The sequence below is a fragment of the Choloepus didactylus genome, chromosome 9 (assembly GCF_015220235.1).
Source record: "Choloepus didactylus isolate mChoDid1 chromosome 9, mChoDid1.pri, whole genome shotgun sequence".
In the NCBI taxonomy this organism is placed as follows: domain Eukaryota; kingdom Metazoa; phylum Chordata; class Mammalia; order Pilosa; family Megalonychidae; genus Choloepus; species Choloepus didactylus.
In genome coordinates this window covers 107193135-107220365 of record NC_051315.1, presented here as the reverse complement: position 1 = coordinate 107220365, position 27231 = coordinate 107193135, and the positions used below count along the sequence as shown (strand labels likewise).

Below are 27231 nucleotides of genomic sequence, written 5' to 3'. Positions count from 1 at the left end.
TAGATGCACTGTGTCCAAAAAAAGTTCTTTTCATTAGTATTTGGCATTTGATGCCCTGATCTGTAACCCAATGAGTATTTTTGCAATTACTATGCTGTATGGAAACTAGCATTTTGACTAGAGTGTCAGTATGCCGTCAGTAAGTCTCACACTGGCTATTAAAACTATGAACGCTAGCAGTTGGAATGTGCATGATTTCTTTCTGAATATTTCTCATTGAAAATACTGATTTAAATGATACAATATGTGTTTCTTGTACCAAACCTCTTTGCATATTGCCTGCAGTATATTTACTTAAATCTACAAAGATAATAGCTATCAAGCAATGGATTGCTTTCTGTGAGTGTGAGAATCATTATCATAGTAAGAGAGGAGGAAGGGGGTTTTATCATGTCCTGGATAAAACAGGAGGAGATGGAGATATCTCTTGAAACATAAAATGGTAATGGGGGCAGAAATAATAAGAACACATATATTTAACCGTTCTGTTGTTCTATTTTCATGCATTCTATTATCAACAACCTGCAGCTGCTTTGGATATAAGAAGACAGACTGAAGTTACAGGCTGAGATGTCAGAAGATCAACTTCTGGCTTTGTCAATATCAGTGTGATCTTGGGCAAGTCACTCAACCTCCTTTTTCTGCAACCAGGCGCTCTTGTCTCAATCACAAAGCCTCATTTTCTGTGCAGATATGTTTTGTTGGCCTGCAATATGTTTTAAAAATTATTTTGAGCCAGCAGTAAAAACTTGGAAGACTTTACTTAAAAAAAAAAACAGATTTCTGACTTCTGTTCAAAAATGGGAAGACTGCTAATATTGGTCACATATTCTTACATAGCAAGAATTGACCAGAGCAGAATGCTGCCTTCATTTCAGATGGCATGCACTTTCTCCAGTTTGTTACAGTCTCTCCCACTCCCTGTTTTCTCCCCAACATTGGGACAAATGTTAGTTCCACATACTGTGTGTATTGTTGATTTTCTTACAGCAGAGTTATTTTTTTCAGTACCGATGCCTCTATCTAAAGCGAGGAAAAATCAAAGTCCAAGAGATATGCAGGTTTCAAAAATAGATGAGAAGAGAGCATATTTCTCTTTGAAATGAAGAATATTCCTTTGGTTTCAACATACAAAGAGAGTCATATTAAAAGAACACCACTTATTGTTTTCTGTCCTTACTATTGTATTGTACATTTTATTTTTATTTTTATTTTTTATTATTTCCTGAAAAAAAAACTTTTTTGTAGTAATCAATATGTTCAAGTGCTGACTGTGGTGATAAATGTACAACTATATGGGGATACCATGAACCACTGACTGTAAACTGTGGATAATTGTATGGTATGTGAATATATTTCTATAAAATTGTAGGAAAAAATATAAATGGGGTAAAAGTCCTGGAGAAAACATGGAGACAGGGATGTACCTAGTTACTGTTGATGAGGAGGCAGAATGGTGTAGCCTTTCTGGAGGTCAGTGTGGTAGTTACACAAGAAGCTAAGTATGTGGGGACCATGACGTCTTGCGACCTCGTTATGGGGCATGTACTTAGAAGATGGGAGAGCAGAGACATGAATGGACATTTGCACAATGGTGTCTATGGAGGCAGTATTCACGATCTGCAATGGGTGGAGGTAGCCTAAGGGTATATCAGCTGAGGAACAGAATGGTGAACTGTGGTGTATGTATGCAATGGAATATTGAGCAACTACAAGAAGGAATGAAGCTGTGAGACATGCAATAAGGTGAATGGATCCTGTAGACAGCATCTTGAGTGAAGTACGCCAGAAACAAAGGCAAACACTATAATGCCTCACCAACATGGACTAACTATAATTATGTAAACTCTGAATTGAATCTTAGAGCACAGCCTAACAGGGAAAAGATTATTGTAATAGTCCCTAGATTGTAAGCTCTTATAGCTGTCAAATCTATTCCTGAATTGTAATGGTTATCTCCAAACTCTGAGATGCTGATCCCATTGTGTATAACCTGATTGGTCTCTGGAACACTGGGTATCTGTGTGACACCTGAAACTCAGAGCTAGAGCTTGGCAGAGATGAATGTCAGTAGTAATGCATATAGCAACTGTTAAAAAAGGAAAAAAAAAAGCTGAAAAAGTGCCCAGACTTCAATTAGAGATATGAATGAAGCAGACCTGGTTAAGACTAAGGCATATAGGGCCAAAGGATAAAGGTTGACACTGACTGTGTGTTAAAACTTCAACTTCCTGAATACCTGAAACTGTCAAACTACAATCCAGAACCCTTGAATCTTGAAGACGATTGCATAAAAATGTAGCTAATGAGGAGTGACAATGTGATTGGGAAGTCTATATGGACCACACTCCCCTTTGTCCAGTGTATGGATGGATGAGTAGAAAAATGGGGGGGGGGGGGCGGGGAGAAGCACCCAGTGTTCTTTTTTACTTTAATTGTTGTAATTTTTATTCTTACTATTTTTGTGTGTGTGGTAATGAAAATGTTCAAAAATTAATTTTGGTGATGAATGCATGACTATATAATGGTACTGTGAGCAACTGAATGTATGCTTTGTATGACTGCATGGTATATGAATATATCTCAAAAAATTGAAAAAAAAGATAACATTAAAAACATAATAGCATCTAGCTGGGGTGTTGGAATAGCTGAAGGAGGTAAATGACATGGTGGAACTGTACCCTATAACATCCTTTGAAATTTGTTCTATAGCTACTCTTTGAATTGTGCTGAAAGTCTTCACCTTTCTGTATATGCCCTGTATTTCATAATAAGGAAAGAACTGAAACTGTGGAACTGTAACCTGTAACAGTTTTTGAAATTACCTATATAACTGCTTGTTGAGCTGTACATCAAGAGATGATAACTTTCTGTATGTATGCTACATTTTACAATAAAGGAAATAGCTGGAAAAATAAAACAAAAACTTCAACTTCCATGTGAGACCAAGGGAAGAGATGTTTATTTGGTGCAGGATCTATATTTTCTAAAAAATATAACTTCTACAGTCAGTTTGTTCAAATACCACAATTACATTGAACTTTGAATAGGAAGTGAGATATGGTAGGTTTGTATAGCTTAAAGTGAAATAGAAACACATCCCAAAGTAATCTGGGCAGAGAATAAAAATATATATGCAAGGCCCCCCTGAGGAGCTGGGGCAAAGGGTGGAAATGTTGGACTTACTCACCTGGATTGTTGCTGATGTCCTCACAAACATTAAGGACTGACGGCTTGGTATGCTGAGCCCTTTATCTTGGGGTTTGCCCTTATGAAGCTCCTTACTGCAAAGGAGAGGCTAAACCTGCTTATAATTGTGCCTAAGAGTTTCCCCCTGAGTGCTGAGAGATTTAAATGGAGTCGAGAAGTCACTCTGGTGGGCACTCTTACGCACTGTATAGATAACCCTCTTCAGGTTTTAATGTATTGGAATAGCTAGAAGTAAATACCTGAAACTACCAAACTCCAACCCAGTAGCCTTGACTCTTGAAGACGATTGTATAACAATGTAGCTTACAAGAAGTGACAGTGTGACTGTGAAAACCTTGTGGATCGCACTCCCTTTATTCAGTGTATGGATGGATGAGTAGGAAAATGGGGACAAAAACCAAATGAAAAATAGGATGGGATGAGGGGGATGGTTTGGTATTCTTTTTTACTTTTATTTTTTATTCTGATTCTGATTCTTTCTGATTGGGGAACCAAGCTTTTCATGTCACTTAGACCATGTCTGGGGTGGTGGCCTGGAACGCTGGGCCACAAGCCTGCATGGAACGCCGTGTAGGCATGCCTTGTAAAAATGTGTGTCTTGTAACTATGACAGCAGCGTTAACCATTGACCCCAGATTGCTCCTTCTTATCTGCAGCAGGATGTAAAGATTAATATCTGAGAGATCCTGAATGCTTTTGATCACGTAGCATAGTCTAGCTTTGTGTAACAAACGAATAAATAATTGGAGCACAGGTGCATCAGCACCCACTTGGCATATGATGCTGTGGGTCCCCTGCTCCCTTAAATCTTAACTTAGTGTCTGTGTTTCATTTCAATGTCGCCCTGTCAGCAACATTTCTGATATAAGGCAAATGTTCAAAAATAGATTGGGGTGATGAATGCACAACTATATGATGGTACTGTGAACAGTCAATTGTATGCCATGGATGATTGTATGGTATGTGAATATATCTCAATAAAACCGAATTTATTTGGAAAAAAAAAAGAACACCACTGTTGCTTCTCTCATTTATGCTACTTATCTGGCCCCTTTAGGCATTTGAATTTGTCGTCTCTTGTCCATTTGGGCATAAAATGCTACAGTTCTGTAAGTGCATGAAACAACTTCTCAATTGATGCCTTCTTTTTAATGACCTACTAATGTACAACAACGAGAGGATTTCTCCAGTGAGAAGGGCTTTTACCATGCAATGTGAAGCTTTCAAAAGTAGAAGAGCTCTGGGGGCCAGATCGGTAGCTTGCTGAGGAGTTACAAGTGGTTCAAATTTATTCATGGGCTTGGGAGACCACTGTGTGCCAGAGAGAGAATGGTTCTCCCAAACCAGATTCCCATTTCTCCCTGAATGCCTTCTTTCTACAGTGAACTAAAGATGTCTGTCCTGCTTAGCAGTGTGCTAAAATTTTGTTTGTTTTTGTTTTGTTTGGGGGCAATTGTAGAGCCCTGAGCAGGGTAAGAAGCTGGGAGAAGCATGTTTGAGATAAATAGCATCTAATACTCTTCCCTGATAAGAGATACAATAAGTTCCCAGCACTTATTTTGTGCTAGGAGCTATGCGAAGCATTTTACATGGTATCTCATTTAATGCTCATAATTACTTTCTGAGGAATGTATTGTTTTCCCAGTTCATGTGGGGAATCCAAGGTGCTGGGAGGGTAAACAGTTGGTTCAAGGTCACACAAATAGCAGAGAAGAGCTAGTCTTTTTATTGCCCCAGGTCCTGCTCGAAACCACTTCAGTATATTATACAATGGCCTTAAAGGTTTTGAAAAAGAAAGATCAGGGAACGGAATTAATGGCTTACTTATGCAATAATAGAAAGTAATTTTCCCTTAAATGTTGTATTATTTTTCTATAAATATGCATTTTTGTCTTCCTATGATTCACATTTGACAAAATACCCTCACACACATTTAATTCTCACGATAGTCCCGTGTGGCAGAAGGGGCAGGTCTTATTGACTTCATTTTGCAAATGAGAACACCAGGTCCCAGAGAGATGAGGTGACTTGCTCAAGGTCAAACTACTAATGGAATTGAACCACAGTCTTCTCATGCCACACCCTCATCATTCTCTGTCATGCTATACTGCCTCCCTTCTTTGAGCCTAACTTTGATTGGTAAGTTATATATATGAAGGGGCCTCTTCTAAACAGTGCGCCTTCAATGTAAACAGTAAAATTCTTTTTTCTCCTTTTCTCTTTCAATGTTGAAATGTGGATGGTAATAAAACAAGACTGTTATTGGAAATTAGGGTGTACTCATTTCACATCATGCTCATTTAAACCCACAGACATTTCTATTTTTCAGGGATAAAAATGTCAAGACTTGGCATGACATCTTTGAGAGCTGTCATAAGTGTGATAATCTGGAAGCAGGACCAGAGATGAGGATTCTTGTGCAAATGATTTATTGAGGGTGTGATCTTAGGAGAAACTAGTGAAAGAGCAAGGCAAGCAGGACAGACCAGGGAAAGGAGTCAAGCAAAGATGCCGTTTAAGCTGAAGTCTCAACCTGAGCCTGTCGGGAGCTCTGGAGTGTGAATTGCACCAGAAGTCTGACCCACTCAGAGAAGGCTGTGCTTTATATCCAGACACATTTCAATCACTGGCTACAGGCTGCCTCTGAAGACACAAGGAGCCCAGTTCCTGAGTCTCACCTTGGGAGAGAGCCACCCACCAATAAAAAATGCCTGATTAGATTTGTAAATGAGCAACAAATAAACTACTATTGGGTTAAGTCCCTGAGAATTAGAGCTTTATCGGTTACAGCTTAACTACTCTTTCTACTGCAGGTATAATGCATGGAAGATGTCAAGCACATTCCTTATACATAATAGGCATACATTCATCATCATCATCATCATCATCATTATCTTTGTCATTAGTATTCATTAGGGTATGTCTGAAATGGACTAATTTCCTATGAGTTTTAAGTAATTTATTTAAACTCAGATGACTTGAAGGCTATTCCACAGTTTTCATTTGACAGTTGCCTTTGCTTACTTTTTTTTTTTTTTTAATAATAAATTTTATTTTGAAGTAAGTTCAATCTTACAGGAACAGTTGTAAAAACAGTACAAACCCCATGCATAGAATTCCATCATACCCCGACCCCCCCTCCCCCGATACCCCGATCCATCACCTTTAAGATCCTGTCACACCACTGTCTCTTTCTTTCCCTCCCTCTCTCCCTCCCTCTCTCCCTCCCTAACACCCATCATCTATTGCTCTGTCTTCTGAACATATGAGAGCAAGCTGCACATCTTTGAACAAACAATATAATTCACATATACCTTTCCCATGAACAAGAACATTCTTTTATGCAATCTCATTAAACGCAGCTAAGAAGTTCAAGAAATTCAACATTGATATAAAGCTTACATTCTATATTTTCTTTTTTCTTTTTTTTTTCCTTGTGTCCCATCTGTGACCCTTTGAGCCTCCTTTCCTCCGACCTCAGATCCCATCCAGGATCATCCTTGGCATTTAATTGTCATCTATTTAGACTGTCTTTTTTTTTTTTTTCAATTGTGGAAAGATATATATAACCTCAATCTTTCTATTCCACCCCTCCCTAGCATTTCCTTAGTGGGATTAATCACATTTAGAATGTTGCAATGCTATCACCGTCCGACCATCCATTTCTAGAAGTTTCCCTTCACCCCAAACCAAAACCCCTACCCTCATTTCTTAACTCTCCATTGCCCCTTCCCCCACTTCTTGGAATCCCTACTCTACTTTTCATCTCTTTGGTCATATTCTTTGATACTTTCTTTGTGTTTACCTTGGTGCTTAAATTTAACCTCTTAAATCTATAACAATCTTGTTTTCCTTTGATACCAACTTAACTTCAATAGGACACATAAACTGTGTTCCTATACTCCTCCATTCCCCCACCTTTATGTAGTTCTTGTCAAGAATTACATATTTTACATTGTGTCCAAAACCACCAATTTATCATTATAGTTTATGTATTTTAGATCCTGTAGGAAGTAAATAGTAGTGTTACAAATCAACAATTCAGTAGTACTGGTTTTTATATTTACCATGTGATCTTTACTGGAAATCTTTATTTCTTCATGTGGTTTCAGTCAATTGTTTAGTGTCCCTTCCTTTCAGCCTGCTTAGGACTGATCTACTGGTGATGAAGTTCCTCAGCTTTTGATTGTCTGGGAATGTTTTCATCTCCCCCTCATTTTTATCTTTCAGTTGTTTGTGAATTCTCCAAGTCTCTGATGGTTATTGACTTCTATTTGTATTCCATTGTGGTTGGAGAATGTGCTTTGAACAAATTCATTTTTTTATTCTTATTTTATTGAGGCTTGTTTTTATGTCCCTGCATACAGTCCATTCGGGAGAAAGATCCATGATCACTAGTGAAGAATATGTGTCCCAGTGACCTGGGATGTAATATTCTATATACGTCTGTTAAAAGTCTCTATATCTCTCTCTCATTTCTTTGTTTCTCTGTTGGTAGGGCTCACTTTAGTATCTGAAGTAGGGCAGGTCTTTTATTAGCAAACTCTCTCAGCATTTGTTTGTCTGTGAAAAATTTAAGCACTCCCTCAAATTTGAAAGAGAGTTTTGCTGGATAAAGTATTCTTGGTTGGAAATTTTCCTGTCTCAGAATTTTAAATATGTCATGCCACTGCCTTCTCGCCTCCATGGTGGCAGCTGAGTAGTCATTACTTAGTCTTATGTTGTTTCCTTTGTATGTGGTGAATTGCTTTTCTCTTGCTGCTTTCAGAACTTGCTCCTTCTCTTCAGTATTTGACAGTCTGATCAGAATATGTCTTGGAGTGGGTTTGTTTGAATTTATTCTATTTGGAGTTCGCTGGGCATTTATGCTTTGTGTATTTATATTGTGTAGAAGGTTTGGGAAGTTTTCCCCAACAATTTCTTTGAATACTCTTTCTAGACCTTTACCCTTCTCTTCCCCTTCTGGGACACCAATGAGTCTTAAATTTGGATGTTTTATTTTTTCTATCATATCCCTGAGATTCATTTCGAATTTTTCATTTTTTTTCCCCATTCTTTCTTTCATTTTTGTTCTTTCATTTTCTGTTCTGTGCTCCATGAGGAGGCTGAGTTGTTGTTCAACTTCCTCTAATCTTGTATTATGAGTATCCAGAGTCTTTTTAATTTGGCCTACAGTTTCTTTAATTTCCATAAGCTCTTCTATTTTTTTATTTACTCTTGCAATATCTTCTTTATGCTCTTCTAGGGTCTTCCTTATGTCTGTTATATTCTGTGCCATGCTCTTCTTCAAGTCTTTTATATTCCGTGCTATGCTCTCATTGCTTGTCTGTAGTTCTTTGATTAATTCTGCCAGGAACTGTGTGTCTTTGGATCTTTTGATTTGAGGGTTAGGGTTCGGGTTCTCCATGTCATCTGGTTTGATCATATGCTTTAAGATTTTCTGTTGTTTTTGGCCTCTTGGCATTTGCTTTACTTGAACTTTAATTTGTTAGAATTGCAGTTTGGTGACATACACTTTCTCTAACTAACCTGCAGATGGTGTCTGTGAGTCACTTATTCCCCTCAAGTCAGTTCTCCCCAACTTTGTGGCATGTGGGGATCTGATTCTTTTGGGGTCCAATTGGTGCACTTAATTTGGGTGTGTTGTTGGTGCTGTCTGCCCTCAATGAGGGGCGTGTGCCTGAGCGGTTAGGGAGGAAGGGCAGGTTTAGTAATCAAACCTCCCAGGTGTTCCTGGAGATTTAAGGCTGTTCTCTGCCACTGACACAAAAGTCCTTGGTATTGGCATAGGTTCCCTGGATTTCTGAGTGGTTCCCCCCTCCCTGCTGTGCTTTTCCAGGACCTCTGTTGAGGAGGGGAGGGCCGTGCCACGTCACAAGTGAGCGCCGGCCTCCAGGGAAGCCCTGGGCCACCGGGCTGTGCAGGGGTGTTCCCAGCCCGTTCCAAAGATGGTTGAATGGGACGTGTTAACTTCCCCCTTTCCACACAGCTCCGCTCTCCCAGCTCCGGGACAATCAGCCGTGGGTGTATTCAAGGCCACTGTCCACGGCTGATACTGTGTCGTGTGAGCGGTGCTGCGGGAAAGACTCCCTGTCAGGCTGGGTTTCTTGTCTCGGCTCTGCACTGTGTATTCGGCCGGGCAGGAGCAGCCCCACCTGCTGGGGAGACGGCTGCAAGTCGTGCGTCTCCCCTTTGTTTCCCTGGACCCGAGACAATCAGCAGTGGGTGTGGGAAGGGGTATCCTCCACCCCAGACACCGAGGCGTTAGTCCAGACTGCTCCTGTCTTATCTGCAGCTGTTTCCGAGCTTCTTTTTTTTTTAAAAAAAGATGCCAACTCACTGTTTCCCAACACCGCAGCACGGCCAAGGGATTCAGCCTACTCACTCACTCGTTTCAGAATGCAGACTCCTGGTTTCACCAAATGCACTCTCCCTGTGGCTTCAGCAGAACTTGTCCGGCTGGTGCTACTCTGGAAGTGGTGTTCTGGGTCCTTTCTGGTTTTTTATCTAGTGTTTTCCACGGAGGTGTTTTTTTCTCTGTCTCACCTAGTCACCTTTTTGGTTCCTCCTGCTTGCTTTTGACTACTGTGCAGTGTTAAGCTTGATTTGTACAAAACATTTTAAAGAAAAATTTTTGCAAAATGACTTGAAAATCTAATACTTTTAAGCTCTTTAGTTTGTTGGAAGAAAAGAAAAAGCAGAAGCATTCAAAAATGGCAATTACATATAACACATCACTTTGGTTAAAAAGCCCAAATTGTTGTCTAATTACAGTGTGGCACACATATACTTTCACACTGAAAAGCCAAGCCTACCCTCAGGGCCCATGGGTAAGTGCAGCACCCACTGACTTGAATGACAAATTTGTTGAATCTAAGTTCTACATGAATCTCATTTCCACAGTAACTGGGAGAGGCCAGCCATTATTGGTGCCAATCTCCCTGTTACCACCATGACGACATGGAATAACAGCCTACTGGAGATAGGGTTGTGTTTTAGGTTTCTTCAACCTTTTGCGTATCTTTGGGTTTTGTTCAACATCAGTATTCCTTGTATGAATAGGTGGTCCTCACTCTTCACTTATGAGTTGAACATTCAGAAGCATGACCATGATGTTTTTTTTGCATCATAATCTTGCTTGGTCTTAAATTATCTGTGGTGTGTTTGTCACTGTTGATGGCAAACAGCTATAGCACTGGTGCACATACACATAATTTTTTTAATAGAAAATGTTTCTACTTTCTTCCTAATTCTATACTGTAATGGAAATACAATGTGGTTTTGACACAACAACCATTCACCTTTATTTCTGGATATAGCACTCCTATCTTCCTTGGGGGAGCCACCACCTTATATAACATATAAGTCTCTATACCATAGGCCTCCATGTCCACCTTTAGGACGGGGAACGTAACTCCAGTCCAGTTAACCTAGCATCACATCCTTCTGCCCATGGAGACTGGTTCATGAATGTACAATTTATTTTCAATTCAGGCCAATGTGAGTCATACCCAATAACTCATGTCAGAATAAAGAATTCTCCCCTCTCTCACTTCCCACTAGATATAGATGTATGAGGAAGCAAGCCTGGACCTGCTGGGAGAAATCTTGTTACCATGAAAAGCCTAAAAATAAAACCAACAAGAGAAGTGCAGAACAGAGAAATAGGTTCTCTTATATTATCTGAGTCCTTTGATTCATCCAGGCCTAAAGCCAGGTGCCCTTGGATTTTTCAGTTAGGTGAGCCTTTTTGGTTTTAGCCTGGTTTTTTTGTCATTTGCAATTGAGCTAGTCCCCTCTGTTATAACCAGAGCAAATGAAGAAGCTATAAGTGTGCAAAGCACATTTATAGTATTAAAGCCTATAGAGTCCTATGAATTTGTTCCTGAGCCCCAAAGTCTCCATTCCATTTTGCCCTTTGTTAATGGTGTACATTAATGACACAATCACTCAGGTAATCTGCTCCTGGAGCAAACGTTGGCTGTGTGGTTTTGTGGAAACAGCACGGGCTTTGGACAGGAAATAGTGATTGTAAGTACTATGACTTTCCAGCCATGCGACCCAATGATAAGTAACTTTCTAAACCTCAGTTTCATCATTTGTAAAAGGGCTGCTGTGAAGATTAAAGGAGATTATATGTGTATAGAACTTGATCCAGTTGCCCAGTAAACATCCATTTAGCAGACAAATTTAACCTTCCACAACTTTACTTTCATCTAACCTACACATCCTATGGTATCTACTTTACCTATTTCTGTCTTGGCTCATTCATTCATTCATCACTAATCAATGAGTTTCTATGAATAAACTTAGTCTTCTATTCAAATTACCTATAACCAAGGATCCACATGATGGAAAGTAAAGGGTATGCAGGCTGTAGTGGGGTATGATTTGGGCTTTGAAATTTTTCTTCTCCCCCAAAATTTCCAGGAATGCAGTGCTGCTCAGAACAGATTGGCCTGGAAGACTATTAAGACATTCTTGCAAAGAATAAAGGTTACCAAGAGATCATTGAGAGATCCTTTAAAAATCAATTTAAACTTGGGGTAAGAAGATGCTTTGTAATCAGCAGGATATATTTCATTAAAGTATGACCTTGAACCTAATTTTGACATAATCTTAATCTTCCCATTGCACAATCATCTATCTGTCTTATTTGTAGGCTGTAAACTGAGATTCTATTATTTCTGCTTGCTTATTCTTCCAAGAAGCAAATTCTTGCCTATAGGTCACCATCCAACAAACTTAGGAATTTGTTGATAAAGTCCCTGAAACAATAGTAGAAGTCAACATTTTTAGATTCAAGAACTAGAGGAACAAGTCATAGATGTTATCTTTTGGAATCAGATTCTTCTTCACCTACTGGTCTTCTAAGTGTGAAATTACAGATGAGTTAAGTGGCTAGCACTGTCAGAGGAACAGAGGGAAGATGATTGAGAAATACCAAGTGGTGTGGAAGAGAGGAGAGTCAAACTCACAGAAATACTCAAATAAACTTTCCAATCCATATTTCCTTAATTTCCTGACTCTAATCTTTAATTCATATTTTCACTACTTCCCCAAATACCTTATATCAAGTCTTTATTTCTTTTTGAGAGGATAGGAAGCAGGAAGTAGTGCAAACATCTATTTGCCATGCCAACTCCTGATATTTTATCAGTCTTCTAATAGTCAGGCACCAACAAACAGGTATTAAATATTAAGTAAATTATGGGTGCATGAAATTAATCTTTGCAGCTATGCTCCAACTAGTGGCCATAATAGCTCAAATACTCTGTAGAAGGGAAAGCATAAGAACCCAGCAGATTGCCACAAATTGGTTTCTTGTTATTAACTCTCTCCAATATAGCCAAAGTGACTTAAAGCTCTGTTTACCTTTTTCTCCATTTTGGCATCTTTTAGCAGATTTTCCTTTTACTTTTCTTGGAGCATACTGCCATGTAAATCAATTGCATTTTTGTCTGTTTGCCTGTCTGATTCCCCTTAAGGCTGGAAGTTTATTAAAAGTAAAGGTTAAATGTTAATCATCACTGTATTTCTAGGAGTCAGTAAAATGCCTGTCACATAGTGAGTACTCAATAAACATCTGTTGACTAAGTGAAAGAGGCCAGTAAATACTTGCTGAATTGAATTGAACACAAAAGAATTGATATTTTAATTTCCTTGCTTTGTGGAATATACTTATGACAATAACAAAACATGCCACTGGAGAGATACGAATGCTGGAAAGGACCTCCCATAAGCCATTTTTCAACATTTCATTCCAAAGTATTAGGATCTCTTCTCCCAAGAAGTAATTTGAAATGTGTTTTTTTTTCCAAGATGGCCCAGGGGTATGGTATTTCCCAAATCTACTAACATGCCAGACCCCTTAGTGTTTTCTAGTAAATGTTGCAATTAACATTCTAACCACACATTTTTATTTGTAAGTGCACAAGAACTTGCAAAATAAAAAATAACCTTAAGAATCATTTGATTGGCACTCAACACCCAGCAGCATGTACAAACAAATTACATTCTATAAAATACTTGTCATAAAAATGTATGAGCATCACTGTTAAATGAAAGCAAACCAGTAAGTACCTATGGGATACCATAAAGAAAATGCATTTATTTGGTTTAAAACATGCATCCCTGGAGGTAAGCAGAGGTGGGTTCTAATCTCAGCTCTCCCTGTTGTAGTCCTTTGAACAATTTACCTCCATCTTCCATCTTTAGATTTTCCTTTCTTCAAGTGAAAAATAAGGGATTTCTATCAAATGATTTTCAAGGTCCCTTGCAGCTTTAAAATTCTATTCTATGATTTCCCATTTCATCTAGAAAGTTATTGAGAAAATAATTTCATTTACAGAATCTGCAATATGCCTTCTTCTTGAAAGTAAAACTATACCGTAAGGCTTCATACCTGTATCCATATTATCAGCATAATGTGTTGCATATGTTACTAATTTATCTGAAGACTTGCCTGTGATATCATTTTGTTCTGTCTATTTTTTTCAAAGTCAAATACTGTTCAAAGTGATCAAAGTCTCTTTGCCCTCTAATGGAGTTGGCTCTAAGTTCCTTGGATGCTTGAAGAATGCTGACAAATAGGGAAAATTCATTTCCACTTTCATTCTTTATAACCATGCTGTAAAGAAAAATAGTCAAATCACCAGTATTCATTCATACAGCCAAGATTCTGTCTTAGGCCTCTCTTCAAAAGGAATGAAATAGTCTTCCAAATTCACATTTTGCTTTAGTGTAAGAATTTTTAAATAGTTAAAATGAATGGAAAGTAGTTCTGGAAAATTTACAATTCTGCTCTAAGGCCTCTCAAGGTGATATTTTCCTTCCAGTTACTCCTAAAGGAAATATAGAGAGTGCAAATGCTATGTAGATTTTCTTTTGATTTTCTCGCATAGTATGCCCACGATGGTTTAGAGTCTTTACTGAGGAGGTGCAGACTGAAGCAGGCACACTTATCATGTGAGGTTGTGGTTGACTGCATGGATTACATTGGAGAAAATTGGTCTTCCCTGACTATTTGATAGAGTCATTTGCAAAATATGTATGGAATGTTCTTTCAGCTTTATTGTATTTGTGTATTTTTTTAATCATTGGTTTAACAATCAAGTATCCCATACCAGTGTATTCAAGAGTAAGATGCAGTCATTTGATGTTTCGTGATAGTTACAATGACATAGGAAGTTTTAAAAATGGCTGTTTTTTGGTACAAAAAATATTTAATGTTTATTTATTTACAATATTTAAATCAAGATATGAGATGAAGTGGCTTTCAATAAAAAGAATATAAAATTTTTGGTAACATTTTTAAATAGAAAAATTGATACCATTAATGGAGATGAAAAAGGTAATGCTGATTTTTACAACATATTTATCTTCAGTGTCTGAGAAGTGGTTTGTAAGCCACTAAGATAATGTAGCTTCTAGAAAGTCCAACCATGTTGTTCTTGAGTCAGCAATCCATGTGCCATGTTTGGGGGTTTGTCAAATGAATATTTCCTCTTCTGAGTCTTCCTTTGGATGTCTGCATCTCTAGGCCCCACTCTCTTCTAATTGTAAGTTCTCATGCTCAGAATTTGGCATTAAACAGAGTGATAAAGTTAATCACTAAAGATTCTTTTCATTTTATCACATTTGTTCTTGCAATATAAATTTTCTTTCCCTGCTGTTCTACAGAAAATCTCTTAAAATTCAACTAGTGAGCTAAATCTTTTAAGGTAGTCAATTAGAAATATTTGAATGTCCTTAGCAGGAAAGCATAAATGGAAAGTCCATTATTAAATATGCTATTTTCTACTTTTATGGTAAATAATAACCATAGCACTATGGAAAGAAGGTCTTTGGAATCATAAAAATCTGGGTTTGAAAGCTGGATCTGCAATTTATTGGTATTTGGCACATCTGTCATACCTGTAAACTTAATGTTCTTCATTTACATAAAAGGTAAAATAAAAAAAGGTAAAACCTCATAGCATCTTATTAAGGAATACATGGAATATAAATCAGCATAGTGCCTAGTTATTGTAGAGGTGATGGATATTATTTTAATAATTTGTTTAGTTATGATTTGCTCAGCATTGTTGTGGCAGGTAGATATCGAATGAGCCTAGGTCCCTGTGGAAAAATACAAGTTGTGAAATTTAACTATGCTCTACCACTTCTATCAAAGGCAAGTAATAGGGCCCAAATTTACCATCCCACCTGAAACCATGAGAACAAACAAAATATATGAAACAATGGTTTTCAAGACCCCAGGCATCAAACAATGAAGGACAGTGATGAGGGCTATGATGAACCTAGCTGACTGCCTTGAGAGTGTTTAGGCCCTTGTGCTGGGATTAGGAACCCAGATGAAGTCCAATGGACTTCCAGAGTTGAGTGAACAGAACTCAGAGTTCAGTGAGACCAAGACAGCTAGAGTTTTCAGGACAGAGTACTGGAGAGGAGAGAACTGTCCAGAGAGAGAACTCCATAGATTTTGAGAGGGTTCCCTTCAAGTACTCAGCTGAGTAATGTTTACCATATTCATGTTGGGGAATCTACCTGAGCCCAGGGAGACAAACATTTGAGGTAACAGTGTCTGATGTTTGCATAAGGCTGGGAATAGTGCCAGTTTCCATGAACTGGACTGGAAAACATCAAGATTAATGGGATATTGGGTTCAATATTCAGAAGCTCTTGCCTCAGAAGTAGGAAATAATTAGTCTGAGAGTGGTACTTCTCTGGTCTTGCCTAGCAAATAGTAAAAGCCAAATCTAAAAAGATCAAAGTGTTTTCAAGTAACTTAACTTTTTCCTAGAGTAAAGCCAAAAACTATTTACAGAAAAACAAACGTCTCAGCACCCAACAATGCAAAATTCACAACAAGAAAATTATCAGGAAGGCAAAGAAGCATGAAAATATGACTCATAAAAAGGAGATAAAGCAATTACTCAAACAGATCCAAAAGTAATGCAGATATTAGAATTAGAACACGAAAACATTAAAATAATTACTGTATTTCATATGTTCAAAAAACTTAAGTTGAAACCAGGAAAACATTAAAAAACATATAACTTAGAGAGATGAAAACTTCAAAATGTAAGATGAAACATCAACTGGATATTATTATTAGTAGACTAGACATTGCAAAAGAAAATAATAGTGAACTCAAAGAAATAACAATAAACACTATCCAAAATGAAAAATGGATAGAAAATAGAATAAAAAAACAAAGAATAGAGCATGAGCTGTGGGACAATTTTAAGCAACCTAATACATATGTAATTGGAGTCCAAAGAGGAAGTAACAAAAATATTTGAAGAAATAATGACAGAAAAGTTTCCAAATTTGATAAACACTATACATCCACAGGTCCAAGAAGCTTAATGAAGCAAAAGCACAAGAAACACTAAGAAAACAACATCAAGGCACATAATAATCACAAGGCTCACAACAGGATAAAGATAGCATCTTAAAAGTAGCAGGGTACAGGAACGTAATAAGAGTGAAACATTTACATTCAGAGGAAGAAAGATAAGGATGGACAGCAGATTTATTGTCAGAAAATATGAAAGCTAGAAGACAGTATAGCAAAATCTTGAAAGTACTAAAAGGAAAAAAACAACTGCAAACTAAGAATTCTATTCATGTGAAAAAATCTTTCAAAACCAAAAATTAAATGCTTTTTTGCACATAAAAAGCTGAAAGAATTTACCAGCACCCTTGAACTACAAGAAATAATAAAGGAAGTCATTTAGACAGAGGGAGAACTATACTAGATGGAAATATTGATCTACAAAAAAGAAGTGGAAGCACACTGGAAATTTACTTATAGGTAAATATATAAGATTTTTTCTTAGTATTTAAGAGATAATATACTATTTTAACAAAAATAAAACAAAGTGTTTTAGAGTTTATAATATATGTAAATGTAAAACATATGACAACAACTGCATAAAGGTCAGGAGGGTTGAAATTCAAATATACTATTGTAAGATTGTCATATTATATGTGAAATAGTATAATATTACATGAAGATGGAGTGGGATGAGTTAAAGATGTATACCATAAACCATAAAGAAAACGTGAAAATAACAAAACAAAAAATTAAAGTAAAAAAGCCAATGAAGGATGAAATTGAATCATAAAAGTTCAATTAATCAAAAGGAAGGCAGAAAAATAAGGAAAGGGAACAAAGAAGAAAAGAGAGAAATAGAAAAAAAAAATCAAGGTGACAAATTTAAACCTATTCATATCAATAGTCACATTAAATATTAATTACTTAAATAGCCCAATTAAGATTCACAGATTCCAGATTGAATGAATAAACAAGACTCAACTTTATGCTGTCTACAAGGAAAGAATTTCAAATATACAAACCCAAATAGTTTAAAAGTGAAATGATGGAGCAAGACATACCATGCCAACATTAATTAAAGAAAGCTGTAATGGCTACACTTATGTCAGAACAAAGTTGATTTTTGAGCAAAGGATAAAAAGCCATAAAGAAAGTCATTTCATAATTGTAAAAGTGTCAACTTATCAAGAGTTCATAACAATCCTAAACATTTATTCACATAATAAAGAGCTTCAAATACATGAAGCAAAAACTGCTAGAACAGCTAGAAGAAATAGACAAATCCAAGTATCAAAGATTTCAATAGTCCTCTCTCAATAATTGATAGAACAAAGTAGATAGAATATTAATGAAAATATAAAAGATTTGAACAGTACTAATAAACTTGATCTAACTGAAATTTATAGAACACTATACCTAACAACAGAAAAATACACATTTAAGTGCATATGAAACATGAAACAAAGATAGAATATATTCTTGGCCTTAAAATAAGTTTCAATAAATATGAAAGGATTCAAGTAATAAAAGTATGCTCTTTCATCTGTGGAAGTAAATCAGAAACCAGTAACAAATAGATACTTGAAACATACCCAATAGCTGTAAACTAATTAACACAATCTAAATATCCTCTAGGTAAAAGGAAAAAATCAAAAGAGAAACTGGAAAGTGTTTTAAATTAATATGATTTATGTAAACACAATATGTCAAAATTGGTGGGACAATATTAATACGGTACTTAAGGGAAATTATAGCACTAAACACCTATATTAGAAAAGAAGAAAGGTCTTAAGTTGATTATCCCACCTTCCACTTCATGGAATAAAGGGAAAAAAAGCAAATTAAACCCAAAGGAAGTAGAAGAAAGGAAACAATAGGATCAGAGCACACATCAATGAAACAGAAAACAGAAAACAATAGAGAAAATCAATGAAACCAAAAGTTGATTCTTTAAGAAATAATTGACAAACCTCTCATCTGACTAAACTGATAAGCCTGTCACATTACTAATCAGAGAAAAGACAGGCAAGAGAGAAAATACCAGCATCAGGATTGAAGCAGTTGACATTATTATAAAATTTGAAGATAAAAGGATAAGGAAATATTAACTTTATGACCATAAATTCAGCAACTTAGATGAAATGGTATAATTCCCTCAAGACACAAGCTTCCAAAGCTAACTCAAGAAGAAATAACACAAATAATCCTCTTATCTGTTTAGTAAACTGAATTTAAAAACCTTTCCACAAGAGAAAACTGCAACTCAAATAGCTTCATAAATTGTTACTGAATTCTACCAAACATTTAATGAAGAATTAATAGCAGTTCTACACAAACTCTTTCAGACAATTGAAAAGGAGGGAATACTTCCTAACTCATTCTCTGTGGCCAGCAATCCCTTGATACCCAAATCAGATAAAGTCATCACTAAAAGAGAAAACTGCAACTGAATATGCCTTATAACCTTAGGAGTGAAATTTTTAAACAAAATTTTAGGAAATCAAATCCAACAATATGTAAAAAGGACAGCGTATCATGGCCAAGATATCCCAGAAATTTAAAGTTGATATTTGAAAATCAATCAATGTAATTCACTATAACAGCTACCAAAAAAATAAAACCATATGAGCCAATAAATTCCTGTACCATATGATTCCATTTATATGAATTCTTAGAAATGAAAATTAAGGCATAATGACAGAAAGCAGAGCAGAAGTTACGTAGGGAAGGGAAGGGATGGGCAGAGAGGGGCTGGAGGGTGGAATTACAAAGGGGCACAAGGAAAATTTGGGGAGTGATATATGCATTCACTATCTTGACTATGGTGATGGTTTCACAGGTATACATATGTTAAAACTTACCAAATGATACGCTTTAAATATGGGCAGTTCATGTCAACCATATCTCAATAAGGCTGCTTGAAAACATTATTTTAAAATATAATGACGGGTTATAAAATGTTATTAATAGTTACCATGAACCAAAAGAAGGAAGAAAAATTCACTAGAAACAATCACTTTTCCAGAGTAGATCAGTAAATACGACGGTAAAAAAAGTGATGCATGAATTGGCAATAGTTATGTTCATCCCACATTGCCCTTCTTGTTATTGCTATGCTTTCTCAAGTGACTTTTACTGTCTGTGTAAGTCAGTTGCATTCACCTTTCAGTGATGATGGCTTTGTCAGGAAATGCCTTTAAGTTTGACCGTGCTTGACAGCTTAATCTGAATACTATCTTGGTTTCTCCCACCTATTTCTACTTCTAGACCCTGGGAAACCTGCCTTTACCCCCACTGGGATTTTCTATTCCCAGTTCCTCTGCAACACAAGTGGCCTTGCTTTGACTCCACGGTCCTTTTCGACTTCTGGCTTCAGGGCATTTTGTGGTCTGACCCTTCTTTTCCAGCCTTGCCTTGCTTCTTTCAGGAAGCCACTGGCTGACAGTTGTCCCCCTATTTTCTCCCTTCCTCACCCCACTTATCCTTCATTTGAAAGAGAACAGACCTCCTGATAGACAGCTAAGAAGAATTACAAGGTTCTCAAACTTGCAGCACCAGAATCACCAGGAGGGCTTGTTGAAACACGGATAGCTCCATTCAATACCCAAAGTTTCTGATTCCGTAGCTCTGAAGTGGGTACACAAAAATGGTATTTCTAACTAGTTCCCAGATAATGCTAATGTTGCTGGTCTGGGGCTTTACTTTGAGAACCTCTGATTAAGAAAATGGGCTTTGGAATTTGATAGAGCAGAGTTCAAATCCCATTTGTGTATTTGAGGGCAATTTGCTTAATTTAGACAAGTCTCAGTTTCCTCCCCCTCAAATTGATACTTATAATTATTTTCTCTTGTTGTAAAGATTAAATATGTTAATACCTGCAAAGCTCCTGGAACATATAAGGGCTTAATAAATGAGAGCTAGTCTTGTGGTCATTAGAATAACTATCATTATTAGACCAGTCATTGATAAAACATGAAAAGAGCAACAGTTTCTCTTAGCATGTGCCATCAGTAGATGCTCTTTACATTTCAGTCTCTCAGCATGCATTGCCCCTTACTTATCCTTTCCCTAGCCCTATCATCTGTCCCAGGTGTTCTCTCTTTCTCTAGTACCTTCTTGCTGCCTTCCTGTCATCCATGATTTGCCCTTCCCCACATTTACATTTGGCCTGTATTTTATGGTTAAGTCATCTGATAAACCCATGAATGCCTGACAATGGGAAAGGCTTTTGTGAAGTTCAGATATATGAATCTTATCCAGTATATTTAATATGTGATATCACAGCTATTATCCTCAAATTTTTAGTGACTTTAATTATGGAAATTCTGAAAATGAAAGAAATGAAGAATATATGAGTATCTTTGAATGTATGGGCACATGCACCTTGGTAGGCTAGAAGGGGCACTATTTTTTGGTAGCTTGGACAGGTTTTCAGTGCATCTCAGATGACACTACACAGGGGCTTGATTACTCTACTCAGCCTAGGGACCTGACTGCTGCATTTACTGAGAGTTAAAACAGAATCCAAATAAGTTTTTACCATCAACTTGTGGTAATTCTGGCTTGAGAGGCTCACATGCTTTCTTCTTCACTGCAGCTTTTCTCCTGTGTTGCTTTTTCATTGTCATCTTTCTCTATTCTCAAAGAAACCATTGAATCGAATCAAAGTAAGCAAGACAAAGTGAACATCGACATCCGGAACCCCAGGCCTTTTGCACATGACATCAGTAGTGCCCTGTGTCTTGTTTCTATTTTAAATCCTGATGCAGAAAGTTGGAGAGAGGTAGGCTTTTAAGATTTGAATACAACATTGCAGACAATTTTGCTATTTAATGATGCTGGAAAGTAACTGAGCTTAGCCTTGCAGAAGGCAGGTGTGTTGCTTTACGGACCTTTCTGCAGAACACATTAAAGCAATGGGTGAAAGGAAGGGAGGACTCAGGGTTGGCTGGTTATCTAATCTGACAAGCAGTAGCATTTATGGCTGCTCTGTGCCATCATCTCATACGAATTAGACTCATGTAAGCAAAATAAGAATGTATACAGTACCTTCCCATTTCCATTTTCTCAACCGAGGGGCACCCAACCATAAATATGTTTCTCAAGAGGTTGATTTGAAGCAGGTCAGAGCCACATTTATATACCAGAAGTTTTACTGCAAGGGCTTTCAGCCTCAGCCATAGAAATCCTCGGAAGTTTTCTCAGCCACCACATGCCCGAAGAAGCATTGGCTGGCAAGTTTCCTTTGTCTCAATTTTATACCAGTTTTCTGATTTTTTTTTCCAGTCTGATAACTTGATTTCTAGAATTAAATATTACCCACTGCAATCAGTTTCTCTCCCTCTTCTCTGATATCAAGGTCCATTTTCTGACCTCTCGTTACGTTTAGTGGATCTTACCAAATACTATCAAATCACATATTTGGTCAATGCCATGGCTTTCTTAATTCTTAAGAAGTCCAATCCCATATTGTTAGAGATAATATAACTTTAATGATCGGCAATATTCATATTGGCTAAACTATTACAATAATTTTGCACTAAAGTGTCCCACACTTTACACACAGTGAGTTCTTAACAAACAAAAGTTTTAGGTGTCCGTGGCAAGATTACAAAGGACTAAAATATCAAGCTGGACTCAGCAATCAGCATGTGTCTTCTAGATCACCTCACTAGGCTTCCGGTAAGCTAATAGGTTGTGGCAAATCTTGGTGTTAACCTAAGCCAAACTTAATTAGGAAAGAAATCTTTCAATGCATACCCTCCTTCCCTTTGCATAATGCATCCTAAACTCTCCATAGGAATATTCTCTATGAAATAGAAGACTAATATTTTTCAACAGATAATTTAGAGATAGCTCAAAATATCAAATTCCTTATTTAATTGCAGCTCCTCTCAAGGCACAATATAGGTGTTCATCCATTTATTCATTTATTCAAAACATGCATTTGTCCCTACTATGTGTTGTAAGTAGTGGGAATACAACAGTAACAAAGCAGATAAAAATCCTTGCCTTCATAGATTTTAACCCTGGGTGATGAGGGGGCAGACAAGCAACTAACTAAATAAATATATAGCATTCAGATGGCAGTAGGTGTGATGGAGACCAAAAAAGTAGAGAAAGGGACTATAAAGAAGTTGTTTGGGGTATTGTCCTATAGCTCAAAGAACCATATGTGGGTTAGGGTCTGTGGAACGGGGGCTGCCCTGATGGTCCCGGGCCTCTACTGGGGTCTGAGATAAGCAGGGAGAAAGGACATCATGAGATTAATTCTAAGAGTCAAAAGCCAGACAGTGAGGGTGAGGCTGTGACTGTTGGGAGAAGATGAGTGAATATCTTTCTAGGGACATCCAGAGTTCTGGGGTCCCTTCTTTACCAGTAATAATGGGGATATGGGGCCCAAGAAGGGGTGATACTATCTGTAAGGAAGGGAATCTGGGAATCTGTGCCTGAGGGATGTACCCCTTAGAAACCCTTGCTCTGGACCTCTGAGGCTTCTGAGGAAGCTAGAGGAATTACTCTCTGGTGGCCTTCCAGGCTTATTTTGCCTGATGGCTTTGGAAGGCATAAAAAATTTACCTTGTAGCTTTAATTTTGCCCAGCTTCACAAGGTTTACATTAATTAGTGATGAGGAAAGGCAGTGGGGGTGGTAAGGCACAGCTTGCTCTGGGCCTCAACTTCTCTGTAACACCCGATCTCCTACAGTACAGCAATGCTGATCTGAGATGAAGGAGTGAATGCAACTTCCTACTGTGTTTAAATCAGAAAAATGTTGGGATGAAGCAAGACTCTGGTTAATTTGGCCAAGTATTCACTGTGAGCAGTGACCCATTGGTCTCTGGGGACCTCTGAGAGCTACATGCTCCTCTGGGCTGTGTGAGAGGGGCTTGCTCGGTCATTATGGACTGGTGGCTCACGAAGTCCAAGACTGAGCTGTTGCATTACATGCAGTTGGCTTATTACCAATGGCTTGAGCCTCCCTTGAGATAGATTATTTCTAGGGGTTGATGACTCTTGGTAAAACAATGCCCTGGCTTCCTGGTCAGCCCCCACTCCATTTAATTATTCCTGAAACCAAATCCAACTCCCAAGCAACCTGGTTAGTAATACCAATCGCCCATTTACTATCCTCCACAGTTCACAAACGTGATTTATTAGAGATTACTGTCTACAAATCCTAGAAGGCAGCCATTGTTTATTAAAACAATTGAAAAAGGCTTAGGAATAAGGCATGAGGTAGGTTTAAGAGAAGAAATCCATGGTCTGGCAGATACACTCAGCACTATGCCTAGCAACTATTTTTGAGCCAGATTATCTTCGAGACTGTATGAATGTTTAGGTGCGTACATCCATAAGTCAATATTCAATATCTTTCTTCTTAGTCTCTCTGATGCCCCAAGGTTTGGTGCATGGAACATTAAAGCACCACATGGCAAAGGAGTGAGAGCTACCTCCTAGTAAGTCCATCCTCAAGGGAGAAGATGTGTGCTTTGTGGGAAGATCTGACTCATCATTCCAAACATTTAAGTAGTGGAAAAAGGTCCTTAAGCATTTCTCATCTCGTGAGAGAGGGATACTAGGAAACAGTTCACATTTTTGCATGTGTTTGCCTTCCTCTGTACATTTTCTTAAAGACCAGGTAGCCCTGACAATTATCAGGAGATGGATAATGTGGCATTAACATTCATTGTGTCAACACTGTAAAGTAACACTTTTGAAATCTCATTTGCTAATGAATTAAGAGGGAATCCCGTTGGTTTAAGAGAACATAAATATAAACATTTCCTCTCATATCTTAGAGGAAGCTTTATGAAAGAAACAGGAAATATTGTTTGTGGCTCATTAAAATAGCTATTTATAATTACTCTGTTTTGACATCTACTTTATACGAAAATGGTAATTCTGACCTTCAGTGATGGAGTCAATGAAATGCAGACTTTGAAACTGCCTTTCATAGGACATGCTTTCATCATGAACAGTTTCAGGGGCTCTGTAACAAATGGATATGTACAGTTGCCAGAAAATTTTTCATCTTCAGCATGTTTGCTTTGTATCTGTTTCACTTGTTACTAATTGTCTACCTAAGAGGAGTTAGAGCACTATTAACTTAAGGTAAAAGAGCTGCATCCAATTTTCAAACTCTACAAGGCTGATTTTGTAAAATAGCTTCATGAAAATGTAAATGGATATTCTTAAGTGAATATTTTAGCAATTGCCTTAATAGGTTCATAGACTAGGCAATGAAGCTTTCTACAAGCTTTAAAAAGAATCCCATAGTTAAAGGGGTTGAAAGATCAAGGGGCAGAATTATTAGTTTGTTAATTAATTTATAGGATACAGGTTATATCAATGAATCCTAGTGCAATTTTTAAGTGACGTACCATTGATTAATTATTAAATTATAAAAATGGTGAGGGAAAACTTTTGTATGATCTTGATTAAGAATTTTTCTATTTTCTCTTTTAAATTGTAATTTTAAATTGTAAGATAATATATGTTTGTTGTTGGAAATTTAGAAAATATGGGCTAGCAAAGGAAAGAAAATAAAAATTATCTATTAGTCTCCTGTTCAAAGTTAATGATTAACATTTTGAAGTATTTCTTTCCAGTCTTTTTTCTCTCTCTATATTTTTTCTTTTTAACAAAAATAAGATCATAGTATATATATTGGCTTTTGGTCCACCAGTTGAATTAATAATATATTGTGAATATGTATTTTTGTGGGGAGTGGTCTTAATTTTTTTCTATACTACTATTTGGAATGTTTTCTTAAGTAATGCTTGTAGAAATAGTATGTTTTTTAAACAACCACTCACTTTATTATTGATTACTTAAGCTTCAGATCTTTTCAAGTTTTTGCTAGTACAAACAACTCTTTAATAAAGCCTTTATACACACATTTTAACCTATTTATCTGATTGTTTCTTTTTGATCAATTTCTAGAAGTGGCATTGCTGTATTCAAAGTCGGCACAATTTCATTGCCCTTCTGAGAGAATATTTCAGTTTATACTCTCATCAGTAGTATATGAGTATGCCTATTGCATTTTGTTTCCAAAATTAGATACTGTCTTTTTTTAATATATGAAGAAATGTATGGATAAAATTATGTTATTTAATTTGCATTTTAGTCATTCCCTTTATAAATTCCTCATTTCTTTTATGTTTAGGAAGACCTCTCCTACCCTTAGAACAAAGCGATGTTTATATTATTTTAAAAATTCCTTTATGATTTCATTTTTTTAGAGTTAGATTTTAATCCAAATGAAATTTGTTTTTATATAATTGGGAAGGTAGGAATGTAATTTCACCTTGTTTCACATGCTTAAAATTTCTAATAATTTATTGAATAACACATTCTTTCATCAGATACTTGGATATCACCTTAATGGTATACTAAGTTGACACATATGTGGGTTACTTTTTGAGTTGCTATTCACTTCTATTTATCTGTTTATTTCTGTTCTAATACCACACTATTTAAAATTATTATATCTTTTTATATTATTTTATATATCTGGTAGGCTGAATTTTCAACCTTTCCAAATGCATTATTTTTCATGCATTTAAAACTCTCACAAGAAATATTGAATTATTTTGTCAACTGAAAAAATAAAAGGATATCACAAAGAGGATTAGATAAGATTGTCATTTAATTTATACATTAGAGAAACAGCAACCTAAAAACATTTAGTTTTTACATTCTGAACCTGGTGTGTCTCCTTATTTTTTGGTATTTTTCAGTAGTTCTTAGTAAGGTTTTATGATTTTTAAAAACTATATATACCCAAAATTAATATTTATTTATCTTAATGTTATTCTTTTTCTTTATAATGTAGTCCAACCCATATGTTGTTGCTAAGTAGATTTCTATTACTTTCATAATTTTTGAAACATGAAAATAATGTTTAAAATTTTACTTAATGAGATGAAAAAATAAAAGAAAGGTAATTGGGATCTAACTAAATTATAATCAAATAAAAATGCTTCCCTGAGTATTTAAAAAAAGAAATCTGCTCTCTTTGACTATCAATTGGAAGCACATTAAAAGAGAATTTAAATTCTCAGTTGTTTCTACAGAATTTCTCGCCATCACTTATTAATAAGAAAGCTCATAGTATAATGAAGAAAATGAGTAATATTGCATGTTTTTCATTTCACGTGTGTAAATAGAAGAGGAAATGCTGAGGCAAAAGGTTTATGCACTTGTAATTTTATGCATTGGCAAATTGCCGTCCATGGGGGTTGTACCAATTCATACATTCATCAGCAATATGGAAGAGTGCCTGTTTCACTATGGTTTTCCCAACAAAGGGGATTATTAAAATTTATGAGTTTTGCCAATTTGCTATAAAAATGACATCTCAATTTTTCATTTGCATCTCTCCTTATAAGTGGGTTTGAGCAATTCATCAATTCTCTGCAATGTCTGTTGAAGACCTTTGCCTATTTTAAAAATAAAGTTGCTGGTCTTTTTCCTTATCAATTTCTAAAAGCTCTTTATACATTAGGGAGATTAACTCTTTGGGATAGAAAGTTAATTTTCCCCAATTTTTGATTCACTTATAGTTTTTTCTTTTCTTTCTTTTTTTTTTTTTCCCCCAGGTAGAGTTTTTGTTTGCTGTTTTTTTTTTTTTTAAATCTAGCTACTCCAATTATAAAGCAATGTACTCTTC

The 27231-nt window shown here is 36.5% G+C and overlaps 1 protein-coding gene across 2 annotated transcripts in view; it reads right to left on the bottom strand.

Annotated features, from left to right (window-relative positions):
* VWC2L (von Willebrand factor C domain containing 2 like) overlaps positions 1-27231 on the bottom strand; it is a 150903-nt gene that overhangs the window by 92100 nt on the left and 31572 nt on the right. The window lies entirely within an intron of this gene.